Source organism: Boleophthalmus pectinirostris, unplaced genomic scaffold (genome assembly GCF_026225935.1).
Source record: "Boleophthalmus pectinirostris isolate CB_2022bp ecotype Guang Dong unplaced genomic scaffold, ASM2622593v1 HiC_scaffold_7, whole genome shotgun sequence".
NCBI lineage: Eukaryota > Metazoa > Chordata > Actinopteri > Gobiiformes > Gobiidae > Boleophthalmus > Boleophthalmus pectinirostris.
This window is the reverse complement of record NW_026571473.1, coordinates 29,792,115-29,801,761: the sequence shown is the minus strand read 5'-3', so window position 1 is coordinate 29,801,761 and position 9,647 is coordinate 29,792,115. Positions and strand designations below refer to the sequence as shown.

Below are 9,647 nucleotides of genomic sequence, written 5' to 3'. Positions count from 1 at the left end.
CTATTTGTTTTTTACTGAGTCGTGCTAAAATCAATAAATCTTTAAAGTTAAGGCATTGAACAGAGAGCTGCAGGTAGATGTCACTGACAACATGTTAAAAAGTACACAAATAAAATGAGTACTTGAGTCGATTACACTTAGGTATTTAGAAAAAGACATGTTTGTGTCTCAATGCTTCCACAATTTACACATAAGAAAGATGTAAGGCCATAATCATAGAATCAGAAAAAAATATTTAGAAATGCAACAAATCATATCTTACCTCATGGAATTTACGAAGTGTCCGTGGATGTGTATTTATATTGCTAATGGGAATGAATACTAACATGTACATGGGTAACTGTGTGTGCATGTGTGTGTGTGTGTGTATGAATGAACATCGATGTGTATTGCAGTGTGTGTCTGTATTGTGTATGTGTGTACACCACAAGAATTAAGTAGGTATTCTTTCCTGCTCTCATAAAAGACGAGTTTTGTGTCGTTTTCTGTAAATACTTCTGCTGTCTTGTCTCCTGTTCTATATGTTAACAGCAGTTGGGAGGGAATTTGTGAAATAGGATATCACCATATAAGGATTGTGCAATTCTGGAAAAGTTTTTGATTTTTGGCAGGGTGTTAGGTTTTGGCCTAAGTTTTTTAAAACTCCATGGATACAAGTTGGGGTGGCCCCCTAGTGTCTGGTGTACATGAAATGCAAAATGGGCCCCTGCCAAAAAGAGAAAAGGTTGTATCCCACCTTTCCTTTGTCTTAAATTGTTGTATAATGACATTTTTTCTACTTGACTTGATAAAAGGAATGTGATTTTAACACTGTCTTCCTATTTTTCATGCCAAATTTATTGCCATTGTCACTTATTGCTTGAAAAATGGTCCATATCTCTGAAATTAAATAACATAATGTATAAATGACAGTAATAATAATACATCAGTTTTATATAGTGCTTTTTTGGACACTCAAAGATGCATTACATAGCATTATTCATTCACTCCATACCCAGTGGTGGCATTGTAGCCACAGCTGCCCTGGGGCAGACTGACGGAAGCGAGGCTGCCAATCTGCACCATCGGCCCCTCTGACCTCCACACCACTTTCATACTAGGCAATGAGGGTGAAGTGTCTTGCCTAAGGACACAACAGCAGTTTTTACGACTGGCGCCCCACTGTGGCACCTGATTTTCCCAGTGTCTCCCATCCAAGTACTAACCAGGCCCGGACTTGCTTAGATTCTGAGATCTAATGGGATCAGGCTTTGAGAAGCTGGTATGGCCATAAAGATCATTCAGGCCTCTAAACCAGGGGTCTCCAACCTTTTTCTTCTGGTGAGCTACCTTTACAAAAAGAAAATGACAAAGAGCTATTTTTTTTAGCGGTTACAAGAAATAGAACATAGAAAAGCCTTAGATGGGGAACAGTTCAGTACCTATAAAACATAAACTTTCATCCATTTATTAGTGCACAAAGTTATGCATCAAAACTATACATTTACAGTGGTATTTTATCCAATTTGAGCCACTAAACACAATATGTATCATTCAGAAACACTTTGGCGAGCTACTTGGAAGAGGGTGGAGAGCTACTGCTCTAAACCCACATGTTCACCCTTAAAGAATAATACTGAATATGTTACTATTATTTTACTGTGAAAAACACTGTTTTGCAAAAGTCTGGCTATTTCTTGGCCATATCACCTTGTCAAAGCCTGATTTTGTCAGATCTGATCTATAGGGTTAAGCAAAATAAGTGTTAAAACTTCAGGCTAAACTTAAAAAACAAAAACAAAAATTTTGCGCTAATGTTAATGTTGAGGCATAATAAATATTACAACAATGTTACAAACTGAAGTATTCTACATATAAAAATAGGCAAGGCAAGGCAAGGCAAGTTTATTTGTATAGCACAATTCGTACACAAAGTAATTCAAAGTGCTTTACAGAATAAGAAATACATTAAAATATAATAAAACAAATTAAATTCATGAAGATTAAAATTAAAAAGAGAGACATTTGGAGAGAAGAGTGCGGAATGAAAACCTTTCAGTTATATGCACAGTTAAACAGAATTTTGAGCCTGGATTTAAACAGCGTACAGAAAGTCTGTCTCACATGTCAGGAAGAATGTTCCAGGTTTTAGCTGCATGAACCTGAAACGCTGACTCCTTGTTTAGTTCTGACTCTGGGCACAGCAGGAGGCCGGTCCCTGAGCTCCTCAGAGTGCGAGATGGTTCATATGACACTAACATGTACAGATGTACTTTGGTGCTCGGCCATGGAGAGACTTGTACAATCACAAAACTGCTTTAAATTCTATTCTCTGAGGCACAGGAAGCCAGTGCAGATTTGAGCAGGACTTATGTGCTCGTACTTCCTTCGAGTAGAGGAAATGAACCCCTGTTGTTCCGAAATGCATTGCTTCACTGTTCAGCAAATTCTGCTTCTTCTCTAAACAGCAGTCATCAGTTCACACCAAAGATGCATTACATAGTTATTCATTCACTCCATACCCAGTGTGGCAGTAGCCACAGTGCCCTGGGCAGACTGACGGAAGCGAGCTGCCAATCTGCACCATCGGCCCCTTGACCTCCACACCACTTTCATACTAGGCAATAGGGTAATGTCTTGCCTAAGGACACAACAGCAGTTTTACGACTGACTGTGGCACCTGATTTCCCAGTGCTCCCATCCAAATACTAACAGGCCCAGACTTGCTTAATTCTGAATCTAATGGGATCAGCTTTGAGAAGCTGGTATAGCCATAGTCATTCAGGCCTGTAAACCAGGGGTCTCCAACCTTTTCTTCTGGTGAGCTACCTTTACAAAAAGAATGACAAAGAGCTATTTTTTTAGCGTTACAAGAAATAGAACTAGAAAAGCCTTAGATGGGGAACAGTCAGTACCTATAAAACATAAACTTTCATCCATTTATTAGTGCACAAAGTATGCATCAAAACTATACATTTACAGTGGTATTTTATCCAATTTGGCCACTAAAACACAATATGTATCATTCAGAAACACTTTGGCGAGCTACTTGGAAGAGGGTGGAGAGCTACTGGTAGCTCTTGACTACAGGGTGGAGACCCTGCTCTAAAACCCACCACCCTTAAAGAATAATACTGAATATGTTACTATTATTTTACTGTGAAAAACACTGTTTTTGCAAAAGTCTGGCTATTTCTTGGCCATATCACCTTGTCAAAGCCTGATTTTGTCAGATCTGATCTATAGGGTTAAGCAAAATAAGTGTTTAAAACTTCAGGCTATACTTAAAAAACAAAACAAATTTTGCGCTAATGTTAATGTTGAGGCTAATAAATATTACAACAATGTTACAAACTGAAGTTTCTACATATAAAAATAGGCAAGGCAAGGCAAGTTTATTTGTATAGCACATTCGTACACAAGTAATTCAAAGTGCTTACAGAATAAGAAATACATTAAAATCATAATAAAAACAAATCAAAACATAAATAATCATGAAGATTAAAATTAAAAAAGAGAGACATAAATTGGAGAGAAGAGTGCGGAATGAAAACCTTTCAGTTATATGCACAGTTAAACAGAAATGTTTTGAGCCTGGATTTAAACAGCGTCACAGAAGAGTCTGTCTCACATGTTCAGGAAGAATGTTCCAGGTTTTAGCTGCATGAACCTGAAACGCTGACTCCCCTTGTTTAGTTCTGACTCTGGGCACCAGCAGGAGGCCGGTCCCTGAGCTCCTCAGAGTGCGAGATGGTTCATATGACACTAACATGTCACAGATGTACTTTGGTGCTCGGCCATGAGAGACTTGTACACAAGCAGAGCTGCTTTAAAGTCTATTCTCTGAGGCACAGGAAGCCAGTGCAGAGACCTGAGCACAGGACTTATGTGCTCGTACTTCCTAGTTCGAGTAAGGACCCGAGCTGCAGCGTTCTGGATGTTCTGCAGCGTCTCACAGCTCGTTTAGAGAGACCAGTGAGCAGACCATTACAGTAGTCTAACCTACTGGAGACAAATGCATGGATAAGTTTCTCCAAGTCTGATTTAGACAGTAAACCTTTGATTTTTGCTATGTTTTTTAGATGGTAAAAGGCTGCAGATGTTATTGATTTTATGTGACTGTTAAAGTTCAAGTCTGAGTCCATTATTACCCCTAGATTTCTTGCCTGATTTGAAGGTTTTAGAGCGAGAGACTGGAGGTGACTGCTGACACTGTCCCTTTGTTTCTGTGGACCAAACACTATGACTTCAGTCTTGTCAGAGTTTAGCTGGAGAAAGTTGTTTTGCATCCACACACTGATCTGTTGGATGCAATGACCAAGTGACTCCACTGGTCCATAGTCTCCTGCTGCCAGAGAGACGTAGATCTGAGTGTCGTCTGCATAATTGTGGTACGACACGTTATTGCTGCTAATTAACTGGCCTAATGGCAGCATGTAGAGATTGAACAACAGGGGGCCCAGGATTTGACCCCTGAGGCACCCCACAGGTCAGGGCCATGTCATCTGAGACACAGTTTCCAATTTCAACAAAATACTTCCTGTCTTCTAGATAGGACTTGAACCAGTTTAGTACAGTACCAGAGATGCCCACCCAGTCCTCTAGTCTCTGTAAGAGGATCCCATGATCGACAGTGTCAAAAGCAGCACTCAGATCTAACAGGATCAAGACTGAGACTTTGCCTGCATCAGTGTTCAGGCGGATGTCATTTGTCACCTTGATAAGAGCAGTCTCAGTGCTGTGGTGGGCTCTAAAACCTGACTGGAAAACATCAAAGGAGTTGTTCATTTGGAGAAAGTTCGTAAGCTGTTGGTAAACAGCTTTTTCAAGGACTTTGCCAAAAAACGGCAGATTTGAGATGGGTCTGAAATTGTTGTAATTGAGCTTAATGACCGCAGTTTTCAACGCATTTGGGAATGTTCCAGATTGAAGTGACATGTTAACTATGTGAGTGAGTGGTGAAAGTAAACTGTTGAGGACGGACTTTAGAAATCTAGTGGGTAACATGTCCAGGCAGCAAGTAGATGAACTCAGACTGGTAACGATCTCTAAAACAGTTTTGTCAGTTACAGGTGCAAAGTGATTCAGCTCTAAGTGTCTCTGTGGCTGCATGCTTGTTATTTGTGTTGTGGAATTGATGGCATTTTTGATGCCCTGAACTTTGTCATTAAAGAAAACTGCAAACTCATTACATTTAGATGTGGAAATTACTTCTAGTGGCAGTGGAGCTGGAGGGTTTGTTAATCTGTTCACTGTTGCAAACACACGAGAGTTGTTACTGCAATTACCAATAATGTCCGAAAAATACTTCTCTCTTGTTTTACTCAAAGTGTAGTTGTACATATGCATTGTTCCTCTGTAAATCTCATAATGAACCTGGAGGTTTGACTTGCGCCATTTCCGCTCAGCCTTCCGGCACTCCCTTTTCTGTGCCCTGACTGAGTCATCATTCCTCCACGGAGCTTTTTGCCTTTAACCACTTTAACCTTTATCGGGGCGATGGCATCCAGAACATTCAAAACACTCAAAGTCACAGAGTTCAACACATCATCAACATTAGAACATGAGGCAATTTCAAAAATGTATCATTTCCATGAACAGTGCACCTGTGTTATCATTTATGTGTCTCCTTCGAACAACTGTAGGAGCAGCCGGTGGTTTGGGAATAACAGACAGGTCAAAAAAGACACAGAAATGATCAGACAGAGCAACATCAACCACACTGACATTTGAAATATTTACACCCTTTGTAATGAGCAGGTCCAGAGTGTGCCCTCTGTTGTGAGTGGGCTCACTGACATGCTGAGTCAGTCCAAAAGTTCCAAGGACAACATTAAGCTCTTTGGCATTTTTGTCACACACATTATCCACATGTACATTAAAATCACCTGTAATGACTAAACCATCAAAGTCTGTGCATACAACTGAAAGCATCTCAGTAAAATATAATTGGGTAGTCTTTTTTTTTATTAATTGGAATTTTAATACTTTGTTTATTTTATGTTTTACTATTTTAACAAGACACAGTGAGTTGTCTAGCATAATGCGAGCCTTTTTAATACAAATCACAAAAAAATATGACATTTGACTAAATCTTTATTTCACGTCTCAGGTATAAATATTGCTTGTTCCTTTTCACGGTTTGTAGACAGTGCAGATGAATAGCTGTTGTTAACATGTTTGTTTGCCAATTTCTAACTTCCAGCTCCAGTTTCTAAAGTTCAGTGTAGGCTATGGAAGATTAGTTTTGCTTAATGATACAAAACTAAAAATCCATCGTCAAACTGTTCTGGCCTGCTGTTTTTGGTGCACTGTGTCAGTATAATGTTAGATTTAAACAGAGTGTATTATGCAATATTAGCTTTCTACAATGTTATAACTTTGTTCCCTCATCAAAAACACACCTGAAGAGACGTTACCCATGCATGTTTAGTATTTTAGCGATCTCTCCTGGGCCCTATTCAAACTGTTCTTACTGTTATTTCTCTATAAATATACAAAAGCATGATACAAAACTGTACACAGCAACTTCACAAACCTGATGCAAAGTGCAGTAGTTTCATTAGTGGGATGCACGCAGATTGTGTTGAGAAAAAAGTGAAAATGAAAGTGAAACATAAAATTGTCAATACATTGTTTTCAGCGAATATAGTATTTTCAAAACAATAAAAGGTAACAAGGTGATCTAAATACTGTATGTTACCGTAATTTCCAGGCTATTTCCGCAGCAACTACATTTTAACAAAATTTTTACATTATACATATATAGGCTGCACCTGAAAATAAGCCGCAGGTGTCCATGTCTTCAAGAACGTTTTCAAGCTCAGGTCATCTGCTTTTATTGCCTCTGAAACCTTTTATCGTCCTTTCCTTCTTCCACAGCCACATCAGTCGCCGCTAACTTAAAAGCTGCATCATCTGCATTTCTTCGTGTGTTTTCCATGAGGAGTGGTAACTCTTCAAATAACTGTTGAAAACTCAATCAAACAAGCATCTTCCTCGGTGCATCACCACTGTCTCTCCACGCACTCTACTACTGCGCATGTCTCCTGCAGAAAGAGCCTCTGTCCTCTCTGTATCATGTCAGTGTCTTGTAGGATTTTCAGCAGATTTCAGACTCTCTTAGGGGTGGGGCTAGTTTTGTCAATCGGGTATGAGTGGATGTCCAGCTACTGAAGTTGGAGACGTTTCTTCTCGTCATTTACGCATACGGGTAAGACGTATCCCCCTCACTAATGTTAATTTAGTATCATAACTTATTTTATCACAGGGCGGTAAATAGTTTGAGGACATAGGACCTCATTTCCTAGTGAGCCAGAGTGTTGGAGACGTGTGGAGACACTTTTTTAAATATTCCATCCAGTCCTTGTATTTGTAGAGGTCACTGATGCTAGGCTAGTACATGTCAATGGCCACAGTTATCCTTACGCTGAAAACAGTCTTACCCACTCCACAAAACACCCGAAACAAATCTATTATTACGCCAGACTATCCATGTGAATATCTCTGTCGACAGAATAATGTTTGAAATAAAACTAACCTTGCATCGCATGAATCGTCTCATGTTAAGGGACTATTTTCACATATATTAGTCCGCCGCTGCTGAGCTTTCTATCAGGAAGTACAACTCACTGCTGCTGCTCAGACATAAATTCTTCAAATGCAAGATTAGTTTTATTTCAAACATTATTCTATCAACACAGACATTTACGTTGACAGTCTGGTGTAATAACAGTTTTAAAAGTGTTTTTAGTAGCAGGCTAACTATGGCCATTGACATGCACTAGCCTAGCCCCACCAACCTCTGTAAATACAAGGACTGGATGGAATATTTTAAAAAGTGTCTCGACACATAGGGGTGGGCGATATATCTATATTTTAAATATATCGAGATAGTTTTTAAACTCGATATGAATTCTGACATATCGTATATATCGATATAATGCTTATATTCAATTTTCCGCCTCCCTGAGTTCGTGTCTCCTTCACTCGTCACTATCGCCCTGAACGCCGAAAGTTGGTGCCAGTGAAAAGCTTCAAGCATCACGAACCTTTTCCACCATTTACAAACAAAACCACCAGCAGCACATCCTCATGTTCCACCGAGTCACGTCTTTAAGCCCGAAAGTAGCTAAACGAGCTGAGCTGCATGAGAAGTGCGCTGTTTATGCAAATGAGCCATGCGCTTAAGTTTCGTTTCTGTAAAATGTAAACACACGTGCGCAAAACTACATTAAACACATTATTATCGTAAAGGGCTGATGTGGCTCTAGAGTCGTTATGTTTTATATATTGTAAAGTTTAGCAATGTAAAGTTTATTTATGCAGAATATTTAAATTAATAATCTGCTGCAGTGTCACTTGTACAATAATGTTTGGAAACGTTGGGTTTGATCTGCAGTGGATTGTGGGATTAAACCTCAGAGCTCCTTACTGCTGGATAATAACATGGATCTGTTAAAATAATGAACATCCTGAGCTTCTTCTGCTAAATGAGCTCATGGTTATGGTCTGGATAACAGAGTTAATGCAAAGATGAGCTTGTGTTGAGTTGTTTTATTTATGAATGAAAAGAAGGAAATATGTATTAGTTCTTTTATTTTACAGTTAAATTATTATTTTTTGTAATCTTAAATGTTCCTGTATGAACTGCCGACCTCTTACACTTCAATAAAAAAAAAAAAAGACCTTGCGGAATTGGCAGATTTGTTTTTGCAGTTTTCAATTTTAGGGGGTTATTTTTTCTTGAACATATATCGAGATATATATCGTATATCGAGATATAGCAAAATATATCGAGATATATTTTTTTATCCATATCGCCCAGCCCTATCCACACGTCTCCAACACTCTGGCTCACTAGGAAATGGGTCCTATGTCCAAAATTCTGAACTGTCCCTTTAACAGCACAGACAGTGGCGTTTTTTGCACTCAGGCTGCGCTCATCCACTGTGTTGTCAAACCGTAGACCGTATATACTTTATAAATGGACAATGTGCCAAACAAATAATCTGTCCATATATTCGACGCACCGTTTTATTCGCCGCAGGGTTCAAATTGTGAGAGAAAAAAGTTGTGGTTTATAGTCCAGAAATTACAGTATGTGTTAGCAATGAATACCCTATAGAAGTAAAATACACCCTCTTTTTTGTATTTTTATTACAGTCATTATGCTAATTTTGGTGCTAATCACTCACGTTAATAATTTATGTAAACACAGTTACACATGGAGGAAAACGCTCATGTTTACTAATGAGGCTCTGGTGTAACTCATGTGTGGTCGTGTGGTCATCTGTCATCAAAACAGCTCTTGGTTTTTCATAGTTTGACATTTGGATACTGACGTTATCCTTTACCTCACCTAATCACTCACAATTTTATTCTTTAAGAGACGTAAAATGGGACGTACTTTTGGGAAAATGACTCTCATTTCCTCTTAAATGAGACTAGAACGTGTCTTGCTCAAATGGGAATTAAGATCATTTTCTGACACAAAAGCGTATTGAAATAGTATGGTCCACGCCTGTTAAATACAAGGGCACGTTTCGGCTCCTACTAAGAACTTTATTTCCCCAGAGAAGATTTTCATTCCAGACTACTGCTGCTTTACAAGCGTCTCCTCAGACCAGGTACAGCTATCAAATATTATTTAGTACAGCGTGGTCGGA

The 9,647-nt window shown here is 39.0% G+C and overlaps 1 pseudogene; it reads right to left on the bottom strand.

The window, feature by feature from the left end:
* Nucleotides 1-1,158: 1,158 nt before the first annotated feature.
* On the bottom strand, nt 1,159-1,275 carry LOC129412196 (5S ribosomal RNA; annotated as a pseudogene).
* Between the last annotated feature and the right edge of the window lie 8,372 nt (nt 1,276-9,647).